Source organism: Armigeres subalbatus, unplaced genomic scaffold (assembly GCF_024139115.2).
Source record: "Armigeres subalbatus isolate Guangzhou_Male unplaced genomic scaffold, GZ_Asu_2 Contig937, whole genome shotgun sequence".
In the NCBI taxonomy this organism is placed as follows: Eukaryota; Metazoa; Arthropoda; class Insecta; order Diptera; family Culicidae; genus Armigeres; species Armigeres subalbatus.
The window spans coordinates 2,027,492-2,042,397 of record NW_026943741.1 but is presented as its reverse complement, the minus strand read 5'-3'; the positions used below and the strand labels follow the sequence as shown (position 1 = coordinate 2,042,397).

The 14,906-nt window shown below is 40.9% G+C and overlaps 1 protein-coding gene across 6 annotated transcripts in view; it reads left to right on the top strand.

Annotated features, from left to right (window-relative positions):
* LOC134204861 (zinc finger C2HC domain-containing protein 1C-like) overlaps positions 1–14,906 on the top strand; it is a 183,313-nt gene that overhangs the window by 35,659 nt on the left and 132,748 nt on the right. The gene's annotated exons all lie outside the window — the stretch shown is intronic.

Sequence of the window (14,906 nt, the reverse complement as noted above, 5' to 3'; positions counted from 1 at the left end):
ACTTTTGTTGCTTCACGTTCAAGCGGGTGTACAGTTCTGCCACCTCTGCAAATGTTTGGCCGACAATGTCCATGTCACCCGCGAAACAAATAATTTGACTAGATCTGTTATAAACCGTACCCCGGCTGTTACACCCGGCTCTCCACATGACACCAAATATACTATATTAACAATATGATTCACTCTCACGAAATTTTGGCGACGCCACATGTGGCGCCAACTCGCGTCCAAAAGGATCGATACACACGTAAATCGAACTACCCAAAATATGACGATCGTTTTACACACACTTCAAAATGTCATCATGAAAAAAAATAGGGGTGCTTGATGTTTTTTTGCAAATTTAATCGATTATGTTTAAACGAATGCAAACGGAAAATCAAATGTTGTAGCAGAAGTGTGGTAGGCATATTTTTGTGGAGTGTATAATAAATTTCATATAGCTCGTTGAACTGTATCCGGCGGGACCATGCCGGTGAACCATATCGAAATTGATGCTCGCTGAAGCAGTTGGAGAGCTATACGAGGTTGCTGTGGAAGTTAACATTCTTCTCGCATTGTACCTACTCGCTCTCTGTTTCGCACACCATGTTGCTGTTTGCTTATTTGACTGCAACACTTTTATCAAATATACTATTGTCGCGCTAATCTTTTTCTAGAATGCTGCGGCGGTCTTACACTCGCAGGCTCGACTGCGAAGGTAAACGTCAAGATAGCCGCCGTGTTAAAAGATAGGCAGAATTTTCCCGCTCAAAACAAAACCACGTGCTTTTCGCGAAATGACAACAGTGTTCGATTGTATTAGTGAGCGGCAACCGGAGTCACTGAGTACATGGAGAGTGTTTATCATGGCAAGTGCATACAGTGGGTGAGATTTTCATTGACACTGTTGTGTTTAGTGACCGTTGCGATTACCTGAGAAGCAACCAGCAGGAAGCCGCAGTATTCTATTTTATCTCGAGATGCATAATATATTAACAATATGATTCACTCTCACGAAATTCTGGCGACCCCACATGTGGCGCCAACTCGCGTCCAAAAAGTTCAATACCCGTTATAATTAAACTACTCAACATATGACGATCGTTATACGCACACTTACGGAGCTGAATTTATTGAATTCAACATATTTAGCAAACATTACCGCTAGGCAATGGTTAAACTCACTTTAACAGCAAGGAAGTGATCCTGATCAATTTACTTATGTTTTGTTACACTTTTTGAATTTAAATGTAAGTTAACAAAATTTGTAGAGATTTATAGATTTATGATTTATAGATATATAGATGCATAAGAGTTTACAAAATGATTGTTTGAGCTCGAAAAACGATGGAATTCCGACATTCAAGACTTTGACTTTGGATTTTTGAAAACGTGACGATTTTTATTACATTTCTAAGGATGATATAATCAAAATATGTTATCTACTTGTGAGATGAGCATTAGGGTGGTTCAAAAAATTGATTTTGCTCCACAGTGCTCATCTGATTCTTTACCATGTTTTGAGTGTCCTCTGAAAATTTGAGCTCATTTGGATTAAAACTGATTTAGCACAAGCCGTTTCAAGTTTGCATGCAAATTAGTATGGGGAAATAATTATTTTTTCGTTGTGCTGGTAATGACGCTTCCCCATCAAGCGCAGGTTAAAAGAAAACCTATGTTGGCCTACCCCATTAGGCCAGCGCGCGCATCTATCGCCGTAGATCAACATTGCTCGCAACCCTGAGAGAAAATTGCTATGACATATTGAAGTGACAGGTATTCCACCTGTCACCGGGTGAGTGGTCAAACGTGGATTAATAGAAAACGTACCTAGATATGCATATGTCTGCGAATCTTAAATTGAATAATCGTATACTAAATGCTCTACTATCAATATTGGTGAATATTCTGTGCAAACCAGTAATTTTATATTGAATTCCTACCGGTAAGACTAATAACATGCAAATAATTAAAATAGATCCTAAAACATGCGTGTTTATATAGGAGGCACCTGAACTGTACCGCGACTCCTTTGTTTCAAGCTCTTCCAAGAGCCTATTGTTCATCAAAACCGGTAAGGAATAAGCTTTGCGAATATCTTCGAATGGCATAATTATTTCCATAATTTATTATTAGGACTATCCCTAGAATTGCTATAGCTCACCACGAAATTATAAGAGGGAACTAAACGTGAGTAAATCTCTGTCTTATATTGTTATATTTCACTACTTCTAATAGTAAAGCAGAGGTTCATAAAAGCATGATCGCGGAGCATTCGATCAAATATTATATAAAAATATATTACATTATTGAACCACTAATATATACAAAAATGAAAATTTTCTCCGTAGGAATATTATATTCTACCTATAAAACGGATAATCTGTGTTCATCATTTCCGTCTCGGAGAATAACAATATCGGAAAATTCCCGTTGGAGTTAATCCAACAACCTACATAGCTAAAAGGAATACTCAACAGCTTTCACTCAGTGTAAACCGCATCTCAATTAATCGTTCCAATAATTCATGATTAGACAATATTTTCACCACGTAAAACACTTTTTTGGTAGTTGATTTGCATTATCCAGTATTTTGCGCTCGGTAATGGCGGCGTGAGTTCTCCTCAATTTGACATTCAAGAGGTAGAAAACATTAGAACTCATCGAGTTAGCCTTGATTCAAAATATATTTGAGTGAACAAGTAAACGTCAACAAATGTGCATCTTTTGGGGGAAATCAAATCCAATTTTAATTCATCAATATTATTGAATGTTTATCTTCTTCAGGTATTTGAGGCAAGCTCCATAAACTCCATAAGCGACCAGACGGTTGAAGTCACGTGAACATATTTAATAGAATGGCGATTCCCATGATTAATCAGACGCAAATTAACCGCGACAATGTTGTTAATTTCATACGGCCATGGTGAATACTTTTAGGTTTACGAGCTGAAGGTTGCCGTTTAATGATGCTGTACGAGCAAATATATTAATTGGAATGCAAAATATCTATACATGATTTTACTCTATACTATAAAATAATACACTTAGAATCATCCAATTTCAAAATACCATTCATTATGTTATTCAACTACCAATGATAATAAATTTTGTTCCCTATCCGACCAGCGAGAGTTTACTCTGGGTAGTTCAATCCGGTTCAATCAATATGTTAGAACAAAAATCCACCATCATTAGCACAAATCAAGTCAAATTTTCTCACAACAAGAAACCCGAGAGGCTGAAACAAATCTCATACAAAGCAATCCATTATATAGGTATATATGCTTTAAACAAAATTGATTCCAATTAGCTTCTAGTGTTATCCTTCTATGGTGAACATTACCTGCTTCACGGAAATCAGCTTTCTAGAAAACCTAAAATTATAGAAACGTTTTTGTTAAATATGAATTTTAAAGAAAATTAGATTTGACTTGATTCTCCAGAAACTGAAACTCCAGATGCATAAGTTGGATGACGTTTGTTTATTTAGTGAAAATTATTATTGGGTCAAGGCAAACTTGATGAGTTCCAATGTTTTCTTCCTCTTAAATGTCAAAGAGGAAGAAACTCACGCCGCCATTACCGAGCGCAAAATACTGGATAAATATATTAGGAGAAATATCAATATATTCAAGGGAGATCAGGGATATTGCGGTTACAATTTTTTAAATTGAATGCTCAAAACTAGAGGCCTGAATAAGAGAAACGCGGATAGAAAATATGACTCTGCCAACACTGCATTCAATCTTCTCCATCAAAGAGCAACACATGAAAAGGAAGAAATGGTTTATGTAGATAAAATCTCACAATCCGCTATTTAATGTGTCCACATCACATGACAATAGAATCCAATAAACAATGCAATTTCATTTCAGAATCTATAAATGACTTGCATATATTATTGCAAACTAATGTGAAATGCATTCAAATTTGTTTATTTTAAAATGGCATAAAAACAAATTTAACCGTTTTCAGCATTTGAGCCAACATTTTGGCTGCTTGACAGGTCTCTCGCTCAATTGGCTGCTGTTTTTTGACGGTTCGATTGGCGGCACATACCTATCCGCGTTTCTCTTATTCAGGCCTCTACTCAAAACTACATTATTTTGAGAGTGCGTGGTGTTAATTTTTTTTCAAAGCTTTTTTTGCAGCTACGGCAGCCAAATTCCCTTTTTTTCCCTAAATACTCTTATAATAGGTTTATCTAGGTTATAGGTTATCTAGAGAGGGCCACTTGGCAATATTTTACACTTATAGTGGTCATCGGGAAGTTGTCGTGTAATATTTGGTTTTATTATTATAGATCTTATAAATTGATCTTGAAAACCATCCCTAGAACGGAATAAAACTTGTAGAATAGAGTGGGGTAAGAGTGCGCGTTTTCGATTTTTGAACTAATAAAAAAAGATAAACTAGCAGCACTGCATCAGTTTGACAGGTATTCTGGCCAACTATTATCATGTGTAATTGTAAACGATTTGAATAAACAACAAGGGAGATATGGAGTTAGATAACTTTTTGGTCATTTTGCTAAAAATAATTGGATTTCCGCAACTAGTATTTCATTACCATATATACGTTCAACCAGGTGAACATTATACCATTTCGATAACCTATTGTATAGAGTACTTTATGGTACAGAACACCAATCCGGTTTGTTTTCCAAGAAGTCAAAACCATTACTTGAATAATTTTTGGGACTGTGGGGTAAAAGTACGCAGGAACCGGTGGGGCAAGAGTACGCATATGAATCTTCAAGTTATGATGTCAAACTCGTATCTCCGGCCGAAATAAGACTTCTTCCAAAGCGTAAAGATCCACAACTAAGAAAAAAGGGACAGAATTCGAAATTATCACAAGTTTTTAGGATAAGTTGAAGTAATCCGGTGTTACACTGAGCTAAATCCCCATCTAAATTTTATGTGCAACGCACATATATTTTTGCAATCAAGCTTTGCAAATACTTTCTATTGGTTCCGCACATAGAACTGGAGATTATTTTGTGCTTTAAATTTTATGTGCAATGTGCGATACAAAATAAATGCATATCGAATGAAATTTAAATGACGTTTTCAATATATGTTATGTGCAGATGCAGATATAATTCAAAGGACTTTCATCTAAACCTAAATAGATTCTGTTTCCTGTTTTCGTTTTATAATTCGAAATAAAAATCATGATTTACATAAAAATTTTACATTTATCCATAATGTTATGCATTTATTCATGAATAGAACATATTTAATATTGGTAATTTACAAATTCGTCAGATAATAAATACCTCGATAAATACGATACCAAACACACATTCGCTACCAAGGGGAACGATACAAGTTTTTCCAAGCCGAAAAATTCCCGAAAAAGACTGCATATTCCGTTTGGAAGACAGCACATCATGTGCAGGTTTTGTCGTCTTTTTGCGGGGTGTGCTGTCTTTTTCGGAATTTTTCGGCTTGGAAAAACTTGTATAGTCACTTGATCGCTCCCAAGTTCAGATACGAATCAAATCTCCGGGTTTGGTGTCAGCACTATTCACAAATGGTCAGCATTAAATCAAGATCTCCTACACTATCGGAAAAGTAACACGAAAGAAATGACATAAGCTTCTTCAAGCCGAAAATCGCGGAAAAGACGGCATATCCCGAGCACATCCCGCAAAACGGTAGTATATCTTTCGAGCGAGTTTTGTCACCTCGTCGCGTGGGGTGCACCGTGTTCTTCGGGAAGTTCCGGATTGAACATAAACATGTCATTCCCCTTATTTAATAACATTTCTTCCAAAATGGTAACCAATTCAAGAGGCCGGCTGGATTGATCGACGATTTTAGACGGCTGGCTTTGATGGCAACGTTCACAAATTCCCGCTAACACTAAGCTGCCGTATCGGATGCACAAATGATGGAAGCGCAAGAGTGCAATCAGTTTGCATCTCCGTTCGCTCTACCGAAGCACGCGTCCATTGAAGAAATATGATGCTGGGAAAATGAAAATGAGAAGTCATGATTGAATATTATTAATAATAAATCTAATTCGCTTACCTCATTCTGTCTTCTGATGAATCCTTTTTCCGAGCCGTCTCCAGACAGCCATTTTGATATTTGGAAAAGAAAATCTTTTTATTGTGCACCTTTAAATTTTATGTGCCGTTAGTGATACTCATCAACTATGCGATGCTGCACATAAAATTTATTGTCAATGTAAATAAATCGTACGTGTATGACTTTTATATTGTGTCTGTTCAGCTATTAAATATCAATGATTACAAATAAAACTTAAATGTTGCACATAAAAGGGAGCTAGAGCCCGGCGTAACTTTTCTATATGATTAACGCACATAAAATATAATGGAGATTTGAGCTCAGTTAGAAAGGACTTAGCGAACAAAGCACTGAAGCGAAATAATGAAATTGTATTAGGACTTGTTGTACACCTAAACATAGTACGAAAACACAATTTCATCTAAATGATAATTTCATTTAATCAAAAGAAACATTCATAAATTACGCAACGTTTAGCTGGGAGGGGTTGCGAGATGTGTGACGATCTATATAATTTTCATAGAGGGTTCATACAAATAGTGTAAGATAGGAGGGGAGGGGTGATGAAATAGCCAAAGTTTACGTTACGTGATTGGTGGACTTTACTCAAGGAAAATGCCTTTGTATACGCCACGCGAAACCTGATATATATTTTTACCTCTGTAGTTTTTTGTATACATAAAATACAATGGTTTTTCGTATGAAAGTGCACATTTTTAGGACCCCCTCCCCCTTTAAGAGTTACGTAATCTTTAAACATTCCCTAATATATGCTCATTAAACATCAATTAAATGTTATTAACTCTTATTTGTGTTAATATATACTTAAAGCACATGATTGGATAAATGCGTACTCTTACCCCACCCGATGCGCACTTTTACCCCACCGGTGGGGTAAGAGTGCGTTTTTCACTTGTCTTGCAATAAGGGTTGTACTAAAACGAATCTCAATAATTTCAATACTTTTTCCACTGGGTAACATAAAGGAAGAGTATATGAATCATCGACACAGATTTGATGCGCAGAAGATTGCTTGATAAGGGCTACATGATCGATTGAAAACTAAGTGCGTACTCTTGCCCCACTCTACTCTAATGTTGCTTGGGATATCACCGCATGGCTAAGGAAGGCTTTTATATTACTATGGTAGATTATTGTTTAGCATGATCAATCGTTTTGAATAATTTTATGACACCAGTTAAACTTATTCATTCGCATAACAAGTTTCAATTTTGGCAGGTGTTGAGAAAGAATTGGGTATATATGTAAAAAAGATATCGAACCAGTGCATAATCTCCATCAAAGCGTTTCTCAGCTATTTTCAGAGGATTACATATATTTATCGAGTTTGGCTTCGTTATTCTCTTTGACGCTTGAGCTTCAATAAACAAGTTATTTAGACTATAACTTGGTAATAATCGATTCCTCCTTAATTTGGAGAAAAATTGGAAGAAAAAAATCGAGGAAACTCATTTAGTAGTGACGTGGTAAATAATTGACTGTTTTACAACTAAAAGGTTCCGTTTAAGGGAGAAAAAAAGTTGTTTGCGACCCCTCGGAAGATTTTTTTCAAATAGTCACGAAATGAAAGCTTAAAGGGTCAAACACAATGGATACGTTTGCGTGCGTTTTGACAGTTTTCCCATGGGAAAACTGTCAAAACGCACGCAAACGTATCCATTGTGTTTGGCCCATAAGAGCTATATTTTCACGTAGTGAAAGTATTAGCGATGGTGGGCAGCAAAAAGTTTTCAATTCATAATAAGTTGAAACGCAGGTGTTAAGTTCCAGTAGGAATTTAGAACACCGAAGAGGAAAAAGAATTAATGGAATGGAATAATATCGATAATATTCAGAAAGAATTAATCAAATTTCTTGCTGAAGAAAATGATAGAAATGTTTACAGTGGAACAATCATTTTAATGTTTGCGGAACGGCTTTCACAGTTTGAACGATTGAAGCAAAGGTGTAGTTTATCTGCTTTGCACTGCTTCATCGAAATATTTACAGTAGTGTTTGCATTTAACAAAGTCGATATTCCGGTAATCGATTTATTGAAAAATGTATGGACATCCCCACACTGTAAAATGTCATCGAACAACTGTATGACTACTCACCGGAAGATGGCAGGAGGGTTTTCCAGCACAAGCTAGAAAAAACATGTTTAGATTCCTCTTTGCTCGCTAGATGATGTTGTTATCACCGGCAAATTGTTCGCCATTTCGTTGTATGGGAAAACTCGAAGTGAACCATATTGTTAATATAATATATTTGATGACACCTTCTAGCGCAATGTTGAACAACAGGCACGAAAGTAAATCACCTTGTCTTAGTCCCCGGCGCGATTCGAACGAACTGGAGTGTTCGCCCGAAATCTTCACACAGTTTTGCACACCATCCACCGTTGCTTTGATCAGTCTGGTAAGCTTCCCAGGGAAGCTGTTATCGTCCATAATTTTCCATAGCTCTACGCTGTCTATACTACAGATGGTGCGTTGGGACCTGGTATTCACAGCATTTTTGAAGGATTTGCCGTACAGTAAAGATCTGGTCCGTTATCAAGCGGCTGTCAATGAAGCAGGCTTGATAACTTCCCACGAACTCATTCACTAATAGTGACAGACGACGGAATATGATCTGGGATATCACTTTGTAGGCGGCATTAAGGATGGTGATCGCTCGTAAGTTCTCACACTCCAGCTTATCGCCTTTCTTGTAGATGAGGCACATAACCCCTTCCTTCCACTCCTCCGGTAGCTGTTCAGTTTCCCCGATTCTGACTATCAGTTTATGCAGGCAAGTGGCCGCTTTATTGGTCTTTAGCTGTTGAATCGCATCCTTAACTTCCCTCAAGGTGGTAGCTGCACAGTGGCTGAAATCGTGTTTTGAGCGCGTTTAATTAATAGTACCTTTATTATGCAATTTAGCGTAAAGGTGTCTTCGAGACATTTTATCAGTAAGTCGACGCGCTTCTTTGGAGGCCTTATGATCAATCCCCTAAAAGTGAGATGAAAAATTATTTTTTTTACACTTTAAAACATGGAAGGTATATGTTTTCACGAGAGTTGTAGCAAAAGTTCTCCTGAAAAAAGCCTTTGCGGGATGCGTTGAGCTTCTGATAGAACTTGCGTGTATCTTGAGAACGTCACAGCTGTTCCATCTCCTCGCACTCCGCTTCGTCTAGGCGGCGTTTATTCTCCTGAAAAAGGCGGGTCTGCTGTCTCCGCTTCCGTCTATAACGTTCCACGTTCTGCCGGGTACCTTGCTGCAGCGCAACCGCCCGCGCTGCGTCCTTCTCCTCCAGAATCTGTCTGCACTCTTCGTCGAACCAATCGTTCCGTCGACTTCGACCCATATACCCGACGTTGTTCTCCGCTGCGTCGTTAATGGCTGCTTTGACTGTATTCCAGCAGTCCTCAAGAGGGGCCCCATCGAGCTCACCCTCTTCCGGCAACGCTGCCTCGAGATGCTGCGCGTATGCAGTGGCGACATCAGGTTGCTTCAGTCGCTCTAGGTCGTACCGCGGCGGTCGTCGGTACCGAACATTGTTGATGACGGATAGTTTTGGGCGCAGTTTAACCATCACCAGATAGCGGTCAGAGTCGATGTTAGCGCCACAATATGTACCCACATCCTGCAAATTCGCCCAGACGACTAACTCTGCTGACCGCACGGCCGTGAATCCCACTTCATCTTCTCCATTAACTGCTCATATTCGCTAACTTACCTGTCGCCAAATCAAGTGAAGCAGGTGGAGCGTCCAACAACTAAGGTAGAACCCTTTGACAAAAGAAGTGGCCTCAAGGACAATTCTCACGGAGTCCAGATTCAGTGCTCGCGTTTTCAAGGGCACACCACTCAATACGGAACCAACGTACAACTGTCATTTTTATTATTTCTCCTTTGCTGTGTCGCAGCATGCGTAAAATAATAAAAATGACAGTTGGCGTTGCTTCCGTATTGAGCGATGTGCCCTAGAAAACGCGAGTACTTGCTTTTCAGAATCTTGCACAGATGATCTGGAAGTCTCAAGCGATGCAGGGAATCAGCTATAGCTGCCCAGCTAGCGATATTAAATGCATTCTTTACATCTAGTGTAATCAATGCACAGTACCTAATACCTCTCCTATTTAAACCACGCGCTATCTTAGCCGTTTCCGTTACCGATCGAATTGTTTCGATTGTAGAACGGCCTTTACGGAACCCATACTGGTTGCTTGATAGTATAGTCCGTCAATCTATTCAGGATCACCCTCTCTAACAACTTACCAGTTGTTTCGAGTAGGCAAATTGGTCTGTATGCCGAAGGCTCTCCCGGGGATTTCCCAGGCTTAGGCAATAGCACCAACTTCTGCCGTTTCCAACGATCTGGGAAGTTTCCTTCGTCCAGGCAACATTGGAGGCAGCTCCTGAACATATCTAGAGCGGCAAGAATCGCGTGCTTAAGGAACAGGTTAGGAATACAATCCGGCCCTGGTGTCTTGTTTAGCTTAAGTTTTCTTGCAACGGCGATAAGCTCATCGTTAGTCACTAGCGGTACCACGTTCACTGACTCGTACGGTATGGCGGGCCAGTCCGATGAGTAATGCTTCGCTAACAAACCTTCAACGATCATGGCTAACATCTGCTGGAATTTCTCAGGAGGTATGCTGTTGGTCCTAGCCATCACTATCCTCTATGCATCTCCCATGGCGTATTATTGGCCATCCTACACAGCTCTTCAAAGCAAGCTCTCTTACTACATTGGATTTCGTAGTTCAGAGCTCTGCTCGCTGTTTGGAACACCCGACGTCTATCTAGCCTGTCTGCTTCGGTTCTAGCACGTCGCAACCTTCTTTTAGCTCTAAGACAGGTTCTGCGAAGATCAGCTATCGTGCTCGTCCACCAGTGCACCGGTTTACGGTTGCCGGTTGGCATAGTCCTCCTGGGCATTGTCACGTCACATGCTCGTGTTAGGACATCGGATAACTCATCACCACTAAGGCCTAGAGTCCGATTTTCCCACCGTAGTGATTCTTCCAGCAGTTCTGGGTCGAACTGTGAGGTACGCCATCCTAGATCAGCCTTACTGACCCGCCTTGTGGTTCTGTTGGGGGTATAGCTGACCATAAAACGTATTTCCTGATGGTCACTAGCAGTATACCCTTCGTGAACCCTCCATTCAGGCTCTACCGTCCATCCCGTGCTGCAGAAGGCAACATCGACGCATGACTCGCAATTCTGTCCTCTGAACGTTGACGCTTGGCCCTCTTTCAGCAGGACTACGTTTAGTACCGCTAGCGACTCTAGCAGGATACGTCCTCTAGCGTTAGTGAACCGAGAGGCCCAATCCACTACCCACGCGTTGAAGTCACCTGCTACAGCTGCGACAGCCATCGGGTACCTGGCATGAGACAACCTGCGTTCCAACATAACCTTTCCGCAACCGAATCGCGGTATCCTGGATTTCAACGCCACACTGATCTCTCAGTGCAGCTACCAGCCCACTGACTTCGATAATTTCGTCCAGGCCCCGGCATTGGATTACTTCTACTGTGCATAGGGCTCTCTTCTGAACCGTATCACCCAGCACCTCTTCTGCCAACTTTTATAAGTGGAACTCTTCCGCGCAACATCTCGCTTCAGGACGAGGATCATCTCGCCCTTCTGCGTTCTACGGATGCAGTTGACATCATCCCCAAGACCAGTGAGCTTTTTATTGCTCCGCAAAGCCTTTAGAACGTCAGCATAGCCCTTACCATCAGCCTTGAAGATAATTGCTTCACCTCTGTCCTTCCTGCCATGTCCATTGGAAGGTGTGCCCTTTCATTTACGGGCACTCCCCTTCTTGGCCAATGGCGCCTTCGCCTCCTCTACCGCTTTTCGCTCCTTCTTTGCCTTTTTGGGATTCACAACTTCCCTCTACTGCAGGCCTTCCTCCCGGCGAACTTCGATAGTCCTCTTAGAAGGAGGAACTGGTTTCCGTCGTTCCTTAAAGCCGGCAACCTGCTCAACCTTCTCCCGACGGATATAAGTAGCCTTCTTCTCGTGCAATACCGGCTTGGCGCTAGCTCCCTTCAAGTCGGTTGCCATACTAACCTTACTAAGCTTTGGAGTTGCTCAAGTAACAGCCATGCGTCTGCGGAGTTCTGCAGTCTGAGTTCTGCAGGATCTTTCGTTCCGCCTCCTTACTTGCCTGCAGCAAGGACTTCCACTCCTGCTTTGCCTCTACAACCATGTTGCAGAGGGTCAGCACGGACTTCTTAAGGTCCTTGATGTACTTCCCGCCGTTGTCCAGAAAGGGCATGATTACGTCCGTTACGCCTGTAATCATCTCCATTTTCGAGCCTCCACTCTCCTTGTGACTGGTCATCACCCCGACCCTGACTGACCCTGGTCAGTGTAGCTCCGTCCATCTTGATCTCAATGAGCGGCTCCTCCGACCTCCACGCTTTTCTGTATCGCCTGCCCCTGGCGATCGGTGGGGCAAACTGTAAAGGTCACTTCGTCTGGCAAAGGGATCCACCCTTTCGTCAGACGCTTCTCCCTCTCCACTCAAATTTGTTTTTTTTTTTTTGGTTTGGTCGAAATTTTGGTCCCACGAGTCGCGCGAGAAAATAGGTCCGACACGCCAGAGCTCCGCAATAACGTGGTAAGGGAACGCTATACTGTGGGGGATGCCAGGTACCCCACAGGCTCCGTTAGCGGCCTGCTATTTATTTCACCGCTCAGACCATGCATCCCCTTGGCAAGGATCGCTTAATACCTTAGGATTAGGGGATGTCATATTATTAGCTGCACTGAAGTGCTGATAATTTGAAGTCCTGATAATTTGACCAGATTTACACCGCTACACACTGCTCAAAAGTATCTATATCTGCAGTGTAGCGGGAGACATGCCATGGTAGATGGTAACAAACTTTATTCTAAGTCAGGTTCGCTTCGGGTGACGTTCGCCGGTTCGATTCTCCCAAAATATGTAGATATTGAAAATATGTTATTTCCGGTGCGTCTTTTATTGCCGAGGGTGTTCAATTGTACCAACTGCAAACAGTTGGGGCACACTGCCGAGTTTTACGACAACCAGGCCCGTTGTGGCAAATGTTTTAAAACGTGTAGGGAGGAGTCCTGCCAACAACAAGCTACAAAGTGCGGTTATTGTGGCATGGATCTTCCCCATGGTTTGCAGGAATGCCCGGTGTACAAAAAGCGCACCCAAAAAGTGAAGCGCTCGTTGGTACAGCGCTCCAAGCAGTCGTATGCGGAAAGCAACATGTCTTCACTGCTCCTTTAGATCCTAGTTGACGAAAGACATTCCCGCCATTGTCAAAAACCGATGTTTCCAAGAAACATCCGGCTACCCAAGCAACACCTCTTGTTTCTCAGTGAGTAACAACAACTGTGGTGTGACTTACTAAAGGTCTGACGTATGCACAACGCGTCGTATTTGGAACTCCTTTGTGACACAAAAACGCAAGAGGTGGAGCCTATTTGCAACATCTTGCGGCTACAATGAAAATAAAAACACAAAACAAACTGGGAATCGAACCATGGAACTTGAGATTTTCAACCTTCTTCTATAACCATCACACCAACAATTCTATTTGGAGATTCTGCTACAAGTGCACTACATAAACAACAAAGTCATTTGTAACTTCATTGTACCTTCTACGGAACATGCAGGGGACTGTCAAAAATAAAATACTGCTCAGCTGAGGTCAGTGTTGAAACATATCAGAAACATTTTCGTAACAGCAATGAACCGAAGTGTTATTAATTCTGCAACTTATCTGTTTTGTTTCTGATATGAAACACATCGAATTTTAAACTACCCAAGAAGTCAGATGGGTAGAATATTGCGACGCCACTTAAACAGAAATGAAACATTGTGATTTTCTGAAACTGGGAAGTGGCTTTAATGTGACTCGATGTATTGCCAGTGTCTTCAATGCAATTTATTAGGAACAAACACCTATTTGAAAGATGTTGCGCGTGCTGCTTGGGTGGGAGAATCAATGAAAAAAAAATGCAATTCGCACTTCCAGAAAAAGTATTTCGTCCAAGCGAGGATTGATCTGCTTTAAGGACCTTATGAACCGTTTTTTGAATTTATTCAATATTCCGAATTCATGGAGGCCAATCATTGACCTCTTTATACGAACAGTGGAAATTTATCTGGAGTGATTGACTGTTTCATGGCCCACAAAGAAACATGGCTCCGTATAGTGTTATACACGCCTGAGCCTACCAAATAAACAAACTTGAAAAAAAAACAACAAGTATACTTAAGAATGCGCGAATCTTCGTAAGGCGGATGGCTTCTGCAAGATTCTTCCTTTTATTGTGCAAAGATTATTATGACATGACACGTTTTTACCTTTCTCGTTCACCAAGGTGTAACGAAAAGGCTATATATTCACTCTGTCATAAGACGAGTTTAAACAATCCCATTGAATTCCACCACTTAATTGTATCCTGACAGATACGTATTTCGACCTCAACAGTAAGGCCGTCTTCAGTGTCTCGTACTTGACTCGAGTCGAGTCAAGTACGAGACACTGAAGACGGCCTTACTGTTGAGGTCGAAATACGTATCTGTCAGGATACAATTAAGTGGTGGAATTCAATGGGATTGTTTAAACTCGTCTTATGACAGGTGAAAACATTCCACTAAAAAGCTCAAAATAATTTTCTTATCATATATATTCACTTCCAAGACGATTTTGTGATAGAAGGTCCGGAGACCCATAGTGTTATATACCAATCGACTCAGCTTGACGAATTGAGATGATGTTTGTCTGTGTGTATGTGCGCAAAATAAAACTCATTACTCGTTAAGGCACTTATCTTGATCCGACTTGTATGCAATAAGTTGCACTTGACGGGGAATCCTGTCCCATTATT